We start from the raw sequence: 15,397 nt of genomic DNA, 5'->3' as shown, positions 1-15,397 counted from the left end.
GGGTCACCAGGGTCGCGGCATTAGCGAGGTTGAGAACCACTGTGTTAAATGAATCAAATCTCTACTTGAAATGTTCTCAAAATGTAGGTGGGATAGACTCAGAGTTGTGTTTTGGCTCTCATCTTGTTTGAATTGTTTTTGGCTTCAACCTGAACTTCCATAAGAGCAATTGGCGGTCTGTTCCGTAATCAGCCCTTGGATTTGTTGTAGCTACTGATATGGAGTTTCTCCATCGTCTATTCCCACAGATGTAGTCAATTTGATTTCTGTGTATTCCATCTGGGGAAGAGCATGTGTACAGTCAGCGCTAGTGTTGTTGAAAAAATGAACAAGTCATTTGTCTTGTAAAATTCTATTGTGTGATATCCAGTTTTGTTTCTATAACTAATGCAATACTTTCCATCATCCCGTCCTCTTAGTTTCCAACTTCTGTATTTCAATCGCCAAGAATTATCAATGGATCTTGATTGCATGTTTGATCATGCAATCAAGATACATTGATCATACTGCACTCTGGCTGACTCGTTTCTTCCTTGTGACCCTTCTGCGAGGGATATACAATAGTCTACAGATGGCTTTGGGTCTCCACTCCAACCCTCCTAGTTTGCATCAATATGATTGTAGAGGCCCAATGTCCACCTGCTACCTTAATACTTAACATATATATGTGCATAAACCTATATCCCTATTATTATATATTAATATATTTATATATATACATGCCTATATTTTTACCTCTTTGAATGTCTTTTACTTTCTAATTCTTACTCTGTTAACATTCATCTGTGCAATAGCATGTTCTAAGTGCCCATAGTAATTCTCATTTTGTCTATAAGTATAAAAAATTAGACAGAACTATGCTTGTAATATTGATTTATTCACTTAATACATCTCATACTTTGGATGAAATACATTTTTATTCCCCGCACTTGCTACTTAGGTAAACAAACATATAGTATAAAGATAAAAAGTGCCAAACAACCAGAGGGTAACAAGCTATCATTCATTTCACCTTTGCGTGATGCCCCAAATTCCTACAAGATATTATGAGTGAATTATGCAATCCCTGAGACTGCTCAAAGAGCTGAACAGATGGTCAGAACAGTTGCTGTACATTCGGCAGAACAATCCATACATTAATTATATCAATCATGGAAAGGGTTTTTTGAAAGAAGAACATGATATGTTCAGAGAAAAGAAGTCACTTGTTTCTAATATAGCAAACACAATGACTATTGTCTAATTGACATACCTCTAAAGGGATGGGACCCTACTACTACAATGTGAAGATAGTCAAAGATAAATCACACAGCCAAGATGATGATACATGGATAAAAGTGAAGAATATTGCAACTGAGGACACCAATCAAGAAGCAACATGGGAATATATTAAATAGCAGTTTTATTGTTTTTTTGGGTGAGGCATTATTTAATATTTTTCATTAATATATTAAAACTCTTCCTTATAACATAATCTAGTTTTGTGTGCCTCTTTTATTGTTATTATTTAAGTACTAACTGAAAGAAATTAAAAACTAACTTTTGGTATATCCTTTTTTATGCCTAAAACCATCATTAGGGCAGTGAACTGGCTGTTAAATTATTTTAATCTCATCACTGGCTTTCCTTCATTCACGTCATTCTGGACAACTCCAATTTGAGAACACGACTCCTCCCCAGTCACATTTTGAGCGCCTTATGACCTAAGGGGCTCATCCTTCAGAACTCTCTCTGGCAATGTTCTTTTTCCATTCCTCAGGCCTTCGACATTGGACAATGTTTCAAAGCTGTGCATGAGGTTCTGACCACCTACCTGTCATTGGTGGTGACAATGTAGCACAGGCTTCAGCAAAGCTTCCTGACTAAGAGCTACTTCCAAAAATCAGCCCCTAAAAAGTCCCATTTTTCACATGGGTTTGATCTGCAACCAATCATGGAGACGGTGCGGATCTAGAGCATTTTGTTATGCTGTTCACCAGTCACTGGGTGTGTACATGGGGCCAGCTAACAATGTACATGAGGACAGTTAACAGTAACAGTCAACAGCCACCTTCTACGACTGGTTTCACTTACTCATTCTTGCGGCAGTTATGAGAAGCGCCTTTTAGCAATTGATAGTAGGTAGAAAAAGACATTAAAAGAAGCAGGTCAGCCAAGTGACCCAATGCACCATAGAATAAACCACTGCTTGGTCCTGTACTCTCCTCACTATTGCTCCTCCATCGGAACCCATTGTTGCAATCACCATGTCCGTCTACCTCATTGAGGGTACGTTCTTTTCTCTCTGATTTTCTACTTTACTAAGCATGATGTCCTTTTCCGGGGGCTGGTCTCTTCTGGTAGCATGTCCCAAGTATCTAAGTTGAAGTCAAAAGAAGAGTCTTTCAAGTAATGCATAATGATAGCACCGTGCACTTATGAAAGAAAGAAGAGAGGAAGACTCATTTAATTGTCCAGATAAAGTTTTAAACAGACTGAGGCTAATATAGCTTCACTTCTATTGTGTAGTGACACCTAACTCTGTCTATCTACCTCTCCCTCACCTGTCCCATGCACTCTGCATTCCAGAAGGCAGAGTATAGGTTTATTTAACTAGTCCTTTCTTTCCTCTTTATTTCCTTGAGTTTCTAAAAATGATTTTATCCTCATAACTACAATTTAACTGTCTTTGGGATAATGAAGAATAAAAGGAAAATATTAATAAGGGTGCCAAATGCCAACGATTTCTGTTCTTTAAACACTTAAAAATAAAAGCATTAGTAAGGCACTCAGCAACTTAGACATTAAAATAGGTATTTTTGTAAAGAACATCCTGAACCTGAAACACATTTCTAAGGGAATAAAATTGTTTTGGATGTGTTTATTTGCTATAGAAAAAACATGCTAGGAGAAACTTAATACACAATTAAACCCTGGGCACCTGGCCTACTGTCCATTGTCTGTGTCTTCTCATCATTGCTGTTAGGGGACAACTACATGGCTGGATTAAGCTCTGCCATAGGAAACCTCAAAAGTGGAACAAGGACAGTAGAAATCACCAACAGTCCCTTGGTTAGAGCTGGTATGAGGCGGTAAAGAGAAGATGGAGCTGCCATTAGAAATTATTTAGGAAAAGAGGTAGAAAAACCTTGATTAGCCTTTATTTACCTAGCCCTGCCTTTCCAAAATATTTAATGAGTTTGTTCTAGTTAGCCAAAGGAGGAAATGGTCAAAGACTCGTCTGCTGTCTTCAATGCCCAAAGGAAATGGCTTTACCCAAATCACATGGAAATGTCAGCTCACAAGAACGTTTTGGTGGTTAGAGAAACTTGGAATGAAGGAAGGGAAGGAGGGGGGGAAGAATGGGTCTTATTCTCACTCTTCTCTATTTACTAATGGTATCCACTTGAAAACTCAATCCCTTTCTCTAGTTTCAGTGTTTCAACAAGGATATTAAACAACAACAAAAGAACAGTTGTCCTTGAGTTAATTCCAACTGTGAGTATCCCCTGTGATACAGAACTAAATAGTCCTCTGAAGGGTTTCTGAAAGCAGATTGCTAGGCCTTTACTTTGAGGCACGTTTGGACTTGAACCTCCAACCTTTTGGCTGTCAAGCATGTTAACCATTTGCAACACCCAGAGATTTCATTCCAGCCCTAAAATGTCATGCCTCCTACACTCTAAATGACTGAATCTGGCCTCTTAACCACTGAAGCATCATAACGCATAGCACACAGACAGAATCTCACTTACTTAGATGGTAGATAGAGACGTTTACTGGGTATTCAACATCCGATATGAATCTAATCTACTTTGCTCTCACACTTTCTAAAATATATCATACTCATATAGGACAATTTCCCCTCCACCCCCTGAAAATGCATAACCCCTCATTAACCCAACTCTCTTGTCCTGCACTTCACTCCCCCTGCCCCCTTCTTCCTGTTCAGTCTTTGCCCCCCCTCAGTCTGCAACACCCAACTCTTAACCACTCATTGTTTTTCTCCACAAAGCCAGGTCTGGCTTCTGCAACCCACTTGAATCATTTTTTTTGCTGAGTTATTTCCCTGCTTATTTTTTCCTTCTTAATTCACATCATTAACAAACTTTATATATTACTTACTTATTTCTCCTATTGTTATTCTGCTGACTGGCATAGAAGCTCTAGGAAGACAGAGGCTGCTTTCCCCCACCCCCCTGTTATTTGTGGAGTATAATACATACAAAGAAAAACATGCAAAACATCGTTGCATAGTTCATGTCATTAGAAGAGTGACAGTGTCCCAGGACACCGTCTGTGTATGTGTCCACCCTCCTCACCCTGCCCCTGCACCCGACCTCCTTGCCACCCACCCAGCCCTGGCAAAAGAGGTTCTCCATGATTGTCTCTAATGCCTATGACAGCATCCAACACACTGTAACTCTTTAACCAATATTTTCTAAATGAATACATTTCTAGTAGATGGCTACTCCCTACGGGAGTCCAGTGCCCTACCCACTCAATCGTAGACACAGGCAGGGAAATACATCTTTTGCAAAACTGTAACAATACATCTAGAACCCTGTGTTTACTAAGCATGTAAAATGCTTTAAGATGACAGTTGACTGATGATCCCTTCAAGACCAGTGGTGAGAGTGGTGATACCAGGAGGGTGGAGGGAGAGTGGGGTGGAAAGGGGGAACTGATTACAAGGATCTACATATAACCTCCTCCCTGGGGGACAAACAACAGAAAAGTGGGTGAAGGGAGACATCAGAAAGTGTAAGATATGACAAAATAATAATTTATAAATTATCAAGGGTTCATGAGGGAGGGGGAAGCAAGGAGGGAGGGGGGAAATGAGGAGCTGATGCCAGGGGCTTAAGTGGAGAGGAAATGTATTGAGAATGATGAGGGCAATTAATGTAAAAATGTGCTTTCCACAATTGGTATATGTATGGATTGTGACAAGAGTTGTATGAGCCCCTAATAAAATGTTAAAAAAAGAGCACACACACACACACACAAGATGACTGTCGAAGAGAAGATATGAGTTTGAGAGTTATTCTGTGGCTTTGTTTTTATGCTAGGAGTCCCTATAATTGATTAAAGGACATTACCTGTGAAAACAGAATTCCCAATACTCTAGCATTCCAAAGAATGGTTTTCTAATAGATAAGTATGATAGTTATGGCAGCAGAGAGGTTAGGCAGATTAGTAGCTATGTTTGCATCATATTGTAAATCAGTCATTTCCAAGCAATTCAGGTGGAACACAATATTGTCCTTACTTGAAGAAGCAACAGTGATCTTAAGTTTGAGATATGCAAGGTATATCTATACAACTGTGGCACACTGGATTTAGGGCTTCGGAATGGCATAAATTAATTTCCCCTATCTCTATCACATGTGGAAAATAGAGACCACTTCAGGGGAGGGAGATGACAGAACTCTAAGTACATCAATATTCAGTGGCAAGGAGAAACAGAAGGGTCTAGTTAGTGGTAACAGAAGGAAGCTATGCCATTGGGAGATAAGACAATGAGTATTCTTTGTGGAAATCAGGAGGAAATGACAAATCATTATTGGGCAAGCCCCATGACCAGTAAGATTACCACAAAAACTCAAGGATGGTGCATGTAGCTGTCAAGATAGTACCTTTCAAGGCTGTGGGGCCCCATATAATCGAGCTCAGGGCATGGCGAAATCTCTTCAAATAAGGTCTACAAAAGCATATGTATAGGAGACTTCGAAACATTTGAGAAAAAGAATGAAAAGGTAATGGAATTGTCCATGAGCCATTTGAAGCTCCTTCGTATAAGCATGAGGGAGCTTGGCACAGTGAGGAATGCTGACTAGGAATCAGACACTAGGACATTCTTGCAACCCTTTCTCCCAATTAGTTGACTTTGATATGGACAGCAGTTTCATTCTTTAGAGAAGTTATTGATGATGATGGCCACTACTGACTTTTCTGACTAAGGGCAGATACAATAGACACTTCTGGGCAAAAGGGGAGCAAAACGTAGAGCAACATTTAAATTACTAACAAAGGTCAGACTTACTGCACTGATCAAAATAGAGGTTTCCTCGGACTGGTGTCCTAAAATATCTTTTCAACTTGGAATTGAAGCCACTTCTAGTGAGCACCTTTCATGCAAATAATAAAGTTTCACTTATAAAATAAGCAGTATCTCCCATGAATACTGTGCTATCTTAAGTAGTAAGTTATGTGAGATCAAATGGTTAACATTTACCTGTAAGGAAGATGAGACGCTAAAGAGGGCCAGGGAAGCTAGATGAAAGGAAACAGTATAAAAAGGAATGGAAATAACGAGACTTGACATATTGTGAAAAATGTAACCAATGCCATAGATTGAATTATACAAAATAGGAACCTCATTTACAATGTAAATGTTTATGTAAAACAAAGTAAAATGTTAAAAAAAATCTCAATTAATCGGTGGAATTTGGAGTTGTATAAATTTACCTCTAGTAACAATGTTTAGAAAAATTTTCCAATCAAGCCATCTTCTCTCTTTACCCACCTATAGCAAGTAGCATACTTGCCTGCAATGTATTCAGTAAGTTGGCAAATGGCTACATTTCTTGTGATTATGTACCACTTCTTGTAACTTCGCCCTTCAACCCATCTCAGGGTATAGCACACAACGCAGCCACAGAAGGGACTGAGTAAGTGCTAGATCTGCAAGTAGAGCAAAACTCCCACTGACATTAGATGATCATCAACTAGTATAGTTTATATGTACAGTCTCAGCTCCTATTGTCCTAAAATGCCTTTTCATATTTGTAGGGTCGAGGAAAAAACCTGGAGCCTATAGTCTGGCCAATCTTTTATTTATATAATGTAGGGATTACCCAAAGATCTGGCTGAATGGGCTTCAAAAAGTCTGTAGAAAAATGCAATTAAAAGACAAAAAATTTTATCCATTTTTTAATATTGTCTGTCATTTCTTTTTCATATTGGTGTTAATCTTATATTTTGTCATTGTTGGTAACCTTCTTGACTCTCTGACATTTCCCCCCTATGTTTTCAGTATGCAAAACCCAGGATGGATGTGAATCTAGACAGACAATAACTAGAATAAGGGTTCTTGAGGGGTATGGCAGGGGAGGTGGTGGGTAATGGGAAGCTGATATCAAGGAGTACAGCATACAACATTCCTCTAGTTCTTTAAAGATTCCTCCCCCCCACTATCATGACCCCAATTCTACCTTACAAATCTGGCTAGACCACAGCATGTACACTGGTACAGATAAGAGTTCAAAACACAGGGAATCCAGGACAGATAACCCCCTCAGGACCAATAATGCGAGTAGTGATACCAGGAGGGTAAGGGTAAGGTGTGTGTGGGGGGGACCAATCACAATGATCTTCATATAACTCCCTCCCATGGGGATGGACAACAGAAAAGTGGATGAGGGGAGACAGTGGTTGGTGTAAGACATGAAAAAAAAATCATCAAGGGTTCATGAGGGAGGGAGGGTGGGGGAGGGAGAAAATGAGCTGATAGCAAAAGTTCAACTATAAATAAAATGTTTTGAAAATGATGATGGCAGCATATGTACAAATGTGCTTGACACAATGGATGGATGGATTTTTGTAAGAGCTATAAGAGACCCAATAAAATGATAAAAAGATATATATTTACACACACATATATCCATAATATATATATATATCCCACTCTACTCTCCAATTTTTAAACTCAAGCTTCTGGAGCCTTCCTGTTGCTGGCTTACATTAGAATATTTTATTGAATCTATCTTCTGTGAAGTCTATTATCTCTCCTTATAGCTTTATTTTCTTCTCTCTGCCACTTTTCCTTTTTTGTTATTGTTGTTCATGTCTTTAGAAGTCCAATTCCCAAATCTGTTCAACAATCTGCCAAGAGCTCTGGAATCTAACTAAAACCAGATAGAGAAGATGGGAGTTCTTGTTCTGATTATGTAATATTGAAAATTAGACATTAGAGCATACAAGACAGAGGTTACATAAGAGAGATTCCCTCTAGAGGTTTAAGACTAGGGAGTTGTTCAGCACTTAAAAAACGATCATCTTTCAGCAAAAATTAGCAACAATAGCTCACAGCATCAGAGAACATTAAACACACACACACACACACACACACACACACACACACACATTGGCACCAAGTTGATTCAGACTCTTAGAGATTCTATAGGCCAGAGTAAAATTCCTCTCTTGGGGCTTCTGAGACTAAATCTTTATGGAGCAGACAGTTAGTAGCTGGTGGGTTTGAATCACTGACCTTGTCATTGCAGACCAATATTTAAACCACCTCACCAGCAGAGCTCTGGAACTCCTTCAGGGGCATGTTGTTAATGAAACACTGAGGACAACAGAGACTTTGAGTCTCTATTTTTGAGGAATGCAGTCTGAGATGCACAACACATTGACATGGACCAGTCAAAGAAAGAGAGAATAGACAGATAAAGTCACAGCAATAAAAACAAAAACAAAACCCCAAACCTTCACTACCACTGAGCCGTTACTAACTCATAGCAACACTATAGAACAGAGCCCCTGTGGGTGTACAAGACTCTAAATTTTTACGTGAGTAGAAAGTCTCGTCTTTCCCCCATGGGATAGCTGATTGGTTCAAACAACTAACCTTGTGGTTAGTAGCCAGACTCATGATCAACTTCATCACCAGGGATTGTGATCAAAATGCCTGCTAAAAGGTTATCCATAAAACCATCCTATAGCTACCTCACCTTTTCTTGCTGTGTTAATCATTGGTCCTCAAAGCTCAGAGAGCTATGCAATGTGTCCAAGATCATAAATTCAGGACATTGTAGCACGAGATTTCAATTCAGAACGGTCTGACTCCATGTGGCATGGCCTTTCCATTAGTAACAGATTAAAAAAATAAACTAATGTCACCATCTACATGTCAATGGCAAATGTAATTTGGTATAACAGAAAAATGTTTTATCAAATTCCCCATCATATAGTTTACTATAGAAGATGCATCATGTTCAAATTATCCAATGCAATTTGTACTTGACTTTGTGATAATCTTAGTAAGAACATGCCTTTTCTGTCTTAGAAGGGCAATTTTATTTCTCTAGTCCATGTAGAATATTATGAATCATTTTTCCTTCCCTTGGCTTACAGACGTTGTAGGGTCCACTAGATTCTAGTTGATAGGTGAAAGGCTACCTAGAATTATACCTTCCCCCACCGCCCTAGGTTGTGATATTCACCCTATTTACCAATGATTGTAGGAGCAAATGAACCTTGGTAGCACAGTGATTAAGGTACTCAACTGGCAATTGGAAGGTCCATGGTTCAAACCAAGCGCTACTCAATGGGAGGAAGCTGTGGTACTCTGCTTCGGTAAAGTTTATAGCCTTGGAAACCTGAGGCGCCTCTACTCTTCCCTGTAGAGTCGCAATGAGTCAGGATTGACGCAGCAGCAATCAGGGTATGGTATACCACAGACCAGTCCCCTGACAATCAATCTCTCCGTGGACAAGACAAATTCAACCTCAAGTTAGATGGACTGTCCTCAACTCACACATCTCCAGTCCATAACAGGATCTCATATTCATGCATGGATTAGAAATACAGTGTTCATTTCTAACTCTTTTCCCCATCCTTGGAGGCTCAGTAGAACAAAAATTAGTGAGCAAACATGTGAGCAGGAGTTTAGAGTTGTTTCTGAGACTTCTATGGCCTAAGAGAGAAAACCCAAAACCAAACCAGTTACCTTCAAAACAATTCATATGGATGGCGCTCCTGTGTGTCAGAGTAGAACTGTTTTCTATGGGGCACATTGAAAAGAGGGATTCAGTGTCCTCCACTGATTCAGGGAAGGGAAATGACATTTGATAAATAATACCAAGATAACTACCAATTGATTAGTATGACATCTTTCCCCTCCCTGCTCACCCCTACTCCTACAAAAAGTATACATGAGCAAATATTTAAATAAAACCATCTAAGATATTTTCTCTCTCCTCCTCCCTGCTTTGTTTCCATCTTGATGAATGAGTGTAACAGAAGGCTTATAATTATGGAAGGAAATAGTAAAGTTATGAATTCTGAAAAAAAACCAAACCAACTTAAGTCCAAGTGTTGGGAAACACTAAATATTTTCACCCTTGTGGGATACAAAGACATTAAGAAGAAAAAAACCCACAGCAGTTCATATGGAGACTTTTACTGATGGTTCAGTATGGAGACAGGAGAAAAATGAGTAGAGTTTGGACCATTGAATCAGCACTGTGAGCTCACGTCTTTAATTATTTTTAGTCCTATTTCTTTTGTAATGAAGCTCTTTTCAGATATATTCATTTTTATTCTTTTTCCTTTCCCCCCTCCATATTGACACCACCTCTTCTTATTCTCACCTCTCAGTTCATTTGACAGAACTCTAATCTCAAGGCAAAATCTGGGTTTAATACATTAGGTCTGCATGTGGGCAGAGAACAGTTATCGGAAAATGCGCTTTGAATCTTAAGTGGAAAACAGAAGAGTTGTCAATCAGAGAGTGGAAACAAATGTCTGATGTTTTTCATTCACTGTAGCCCAGGGTGGACCTTGTGACTCATGATCTGCACTAGGGCCAAATCCCCTTGATTCTCTAGTAGAATACAAATTATAAGCCTTGAGTTGAAAATGCCTGCAAGGGGTTTTCATGACCACTACATAATTTTAATGACAGGATTTGCATCTGTACTTTTAAAGGACCAAATGAGTTGTGGGAAAGTGTTATTGTATGGTGGAAAAGAACTTCTAAACTCCCTTGGGTGCCTGTAAATAAGAAATCATTGGCTAGATCTCCTTCCATCCTTCTTGTTGCAGCGTTAGCTTGTGATCTCTGAGAACGCTCTCAGCAAAGACAGGGAATAAACTTGGCTTCATCTCTTTGGAATGAGTCCCGATGACACAGGGGTTACATATTTAGCTATGAACTGAAAACTTGGCAGTTCAAATCCACCAGCTTCCCTGTAGAAGAAAGATGTGGCAGTCTACTCCTGTCAAGATTTATTGTCTTGGAAAGTGTATGGTTCCACTCTGTTCTATTAGCTTGCTATGAGTCAGAATCAATTCAATGGCAGTGGGGTTTCCCCCTCTCTTCCCAATAACGCCCCATGCTACAGGAGACTCATTCTAGATCTTTAGTTCTACCCGTTCAGCCAAGCAGCTTGAATACATAAGATGCGAGTCTCTGGCTTGTTCCCGGAATGGTGTAGAAAGGCCCCTTGGCTAGCTACTCACCAGGTTCAGGTGTGATCAACAGAGTAATTAGAGCTCTTCTAGGCATCTCTTCCGCACTCCTAGGGTTCTATTAAACCACTTCTGTGGGGTTCTCTTATCTTGTCCTTGATCGGCCCTGAGGACCCACCCCTTCCCCTTCACCAACTGCCGAACTCAGTAGTGGCGGGTGGCGGGTGGGGGTGGGGGTGGGGGTGGTAGGGGGGCGGCGGCGGCATGGGAAAACCCCAGTGCAGAGGATTTTTCCACTTTCTCTACTTTCTGCAAAACTCACGTAGGTGTGACAGGCGCAGTTTGGCTACCACTCAGGCAAGGAGTGTTTGAGGAGCACACGCACACAAAATCAATGGCTGTTGAGTTGATTTTGACTCATGGTGATCCCATGGGTGTCAGTGTCAAACTCCGCTCCATAGGATTTCTAGTGGCTGGTTTTCCAGAAGGAGATCACCAGACCTTTCGTCCAAGGCGCCTCTGGGTAGACTCAAATCTCCATTATTTTTTGTTATAGTTGTGTGTTAAGCATTTACACCACCAAAGGGTTCCTTGATGAGCACAGGATCAAATATGATGAAGGTTGTTGAGAGGTTAACATATACATCTTAAAAACAGACAGCCTGAAAACCAATCCTGACAAGTGGTTATGGATGTTTGTTAATTTGGCTTAAGATTGCCTAGCTATGCCAATCCGCTCTCATATCTAACGGTAAGATATCTTGCTGCATTGAACTTAAACATTTTTCTTGTACAGCTTAAATAAAAACCTTTCTTTATTGTGAATTCGGCGAGGGTTTACATATCAGATCATTTTTACATTCAACAAGTTATACAACTTGTCCAAACTCTGAGTGGCTTGTCTTGTTGCCCCACACCTCCCCTTTTTTGCTCTTATCCCTTTAGTAGGATATTATCTTCTCCTTCTTGTCTAATTTTTGAAGAAAGAATTTGGACCGACAGAAATGGACGTAGGTTAGGTAATCCCAATTATCAGAGCAAATTGCAGTAGATGCAAGTAAATTTTTGCAGTAAAGCTGAGATATTTTGTCCGTGATAACTTGGCAAAGATTGAATCAGGTTGAAATTACTATAACAAAAGTACATACAATAAATGTCAGAGAGGAAATTTTCAGGTGAGAAAAATTCTTAAATATAAATTCAAGCCATCAAGGGAACCTATGTTTTAGGACGCTAGAATGATTTTTCTTAAGGAGCAGGGCTGGGGTGGGGGGATAGAGGGAGCTCCTTGTTCCGAGAGACACAATTATGAACTTTTCGCAAGGTTAGGGTCCAGAATGTGGGAGCGTTTCTCCTGATTTTCCCCTTCCTCACAACCGGATTCTCGCTCACAGCTCCCATCCTGTCTTCCAGCAGGCTTCCAAATCTGAACAGCAGAAACCCCTCGGAGATTCTACTTACCTCTCCTCCGGGAGGGAGCCAAGTCCGAGCAGCAGCAGTTCTCACAGCTGAGCCAGATCCCTCCGCAGGCGTAGGGATCAAGCTGAAGGTAGTGAGGAGGTGTCATGTTGTAGGTAGTGAGGAGGTGTCATGTTGTAGATTGTGCCGCGTTCTCTGTCCTCATTCAACTGCTGCTGCCAGCTTGAAAAGAGGAAGCGGAAATGAACAAACACACATACACACCCCACAAGCAACCCCCAGGCCCCACCTCCCCATTCATAGTCCCCACCTCTGACCCTAGCCACACCCTTTGCTCTAGCTAAGAAGACTAAGTGGGAGAACAAAGCGTCTAAAGCTACCACACGAGTTAAAAATTAGGACCCCTTCATATCGGAGAGCTCTGGTCTTTGTGAAATAGATCTCTTTCTGTTAAGGAAAAAGTGTACCCATGAAATAATGTGTATATAGGAGAGCTTTCCTAAAATATACTTTAATTACTGCTTTTGTAAGTAAAACTTTCTGTCCTAGATGGGTGTCTTAAAATGGGAAAACTCTCTCCTGAAAATGATCTCATTTATCTCAGAGAAGATGCATGTAACTCTTCTCACACATTTGAGAGGGCTCTGAGACCTCTTTTCTAAGTTCTCTTTTCACAACACTTTGATGTTCTGGTACATTCTTTAGAAGCTTGTTTTTAAACATGTTAAACCATCATAAACAAGTTTTTCTGTCTTGACATCTTCACACATTTTTATGTTCAATCCATTTTCAAGTTTTTCTTTTATTAATTGAACATTGTTTTTCCATGGGAAATTTAAAGCTGCACTTAAAAAAAGCTCTGTTGCATCTTGACGATGTCTCCTGTTTCTTGACTTTTAGCTTCAACAGACCTTGGTAAATTCTAAAACACATCTCCTAATCTTCAACTACCTTTGTCACTGGTTAGTATTCAGTATTGCTGACCAACTCGCTCCACCTCTAGTACTTTTCCCTCTCTTAATTTGTTTAATGTATTGTGATATCAATTGCTTTCCTATCTTTCTTTCCTAATTCTATACTGCTTCCTTTCCTGCAATATTTATTTACAAATATCTATCACTTTTTTTCCTGGTAAAAGACATTCCTTCACTGTCCTAAATGTGACTGATTTGCATAGATTCACTCTCTCCTTTCAAGTTGTATGGCTATTTTTTTTTCATATATATTTTTAAAACATTTTATTAGGAGCTCATACAACTGTTATCGCAATCCATACACACATCAATTGTGTATAGCGCATTTGTACATCATTCTCAAAACATTTTCTCTCCACCTAAACCCCCGGCATTAGGTCCTCATTTTTCCCCTCCCTCCCTGCTCCCCCCTCCCTCATGAGCCCTTGATAGTTTATAAATTGGTATTTTGTCATATCTTGCCCTGTCCGACGTCTCCCTTCACCCACTTTTCGGTTGTCTGTCCCCCAGGGAGGAGGTCACATATAGTTCCTTGTAATCGGTTCGAGTTGTATGGCTATAAATAGAGTTGCATCTCCTACCCTGTTCTCACATTCCTTTTTTATTTTTTGCCAAAGGACAACTACATTATCCATAGTATAACTATTATATGATGTAAAAAAGCCTATACTTTTTTTTACTTACTCAATTTTTATGTTTGCTAAATTTTTTGTTCAAGTATATGAGGAAAATAATAATTTTTCTGTGTTTCTGCCTCTCATGCATAGTGAGCACATTTCAGAGTCTCTTCTGACATCCATTTTTATCTTGTTTTCCTCTTTCTTCTCTCTTTAATGACGTTTTGCTTTTCTCCTGCATTATATTCTTGATATCATCCTACAGCTCATTTGAGCTTTGGTCATGTGTTCAGTGCATCAAATGTATTCATGAGATGGTCTCTCAGTTCAGGTGCACTAAACTCAATATAATACTTTGGCTCTTATGAATTTGTTTTCACTTTCTTCAGCTTTAAATTGAATGTAGATATGAACAATCAATGGTCTGTTCTGCAGGAGGTCCCTGGCCTTGCACTGACTAATACTGAGCTCCTGAACAGGCATAGCTGATTTGACTTCTGTGTGTTCCATCTGGTGTGGTCCACATGTGTAGTCACCGTGTGTGTGTGTGTGTGTGTGTGTGTGTGTGTGTGTGTGTGTTTAAGACTATTTCCAATGAATAAGTCTTTGGTCTTATCACATTTTGTCATGCGATCTCATGCCATTTCGATCACCAAGGAAAGCCATATTTTCCAACTACGAATCCTTCTTTGTTTCCAGTCAGTGATTATAATTGCATCTTGATGAAATGTCTGATCAATTTCAGACTGCAGAGTTGGTAAAAATCTTTAATTTCTTTATATTTGGCTTTAGTGGTTGGTGCATATATTTGAATAACAGTATTAAATGTTCTTCCTTCTATGTGTATTGATTTTGGAATATCGCTGTAGCATTAGATTTCAGGATAGATCTTGAATATTCTTTTTGATGATGAATGTGACGCCATTCCTCTGGAACACTGCTCTTGAATAGAGAGCAGCTAAAGCAAATGGATGAAACGATGAAGTAAAAGAGCTGAACAGAATAGTTCAAAGGGTCGTTCAAAAAGAGCAAGTAAATTAAAGTGAAAGAATTTGGAGTTAGAAAACCCAAAGGGAAGAACACGCTCAGCGTTTCTCAAGCTGAAAGAGCCAAAGGAGGTGGGGTGGAGGATTAGACCTCATGTTGTAATATTAAAGGATTGTATGAGCAAAATATTGATGCAAGAAGCATGGAATGAAGATGGAA

At 39.6% G+C, this 15,397-nt stretch overlaps 1 protein-coding gene across 1 annotated transcript in view; it reads right to left on the bottom strand.

Annotated features, from left to right (window-relative positions):
- The window catches only part of TESPA1 (thymocyte expressed, positive selection associated 1), a 44,620-nt gene extending 31,907 nt beyond the window's left edge, over window positions 1-12,713 (bottom strand). Inside the window, exon 1 of the mRNA XM_004716920.2 lies at window positions 12,643-12,713. The gene's annotated coding sequence lies outside the window, so the exon portion shown is untranslated. The remainder of the gene's footprint in view (window positions 1-12,642) is intronic.
- Between the last annotated feature and the right edge of the window lie 2,684 nt (window positions 12,714-15,397).

The sequence above is a fragment of the Echinops telfairi genome, unplaced genomic scaffold (genome assembly GCF_000313985.2).
Source record: "Echinops telfairi isolate 266 unplaced genomic scaffold, ASM31398v2 ScPeMD7_7404;HRSCAF=8442, whole genome shotgun sequence".
NCBI classification, from domain to species: domain Eukaryota; kingdom Metazoa; phylum Chordata; class Mammalia; order Afrosoricida; family Tenrecidae; genus Echinops; species Echinops telfairi.
This window is presented reverse-complemented; position numbering and strand designations above follow the sequence as displayed.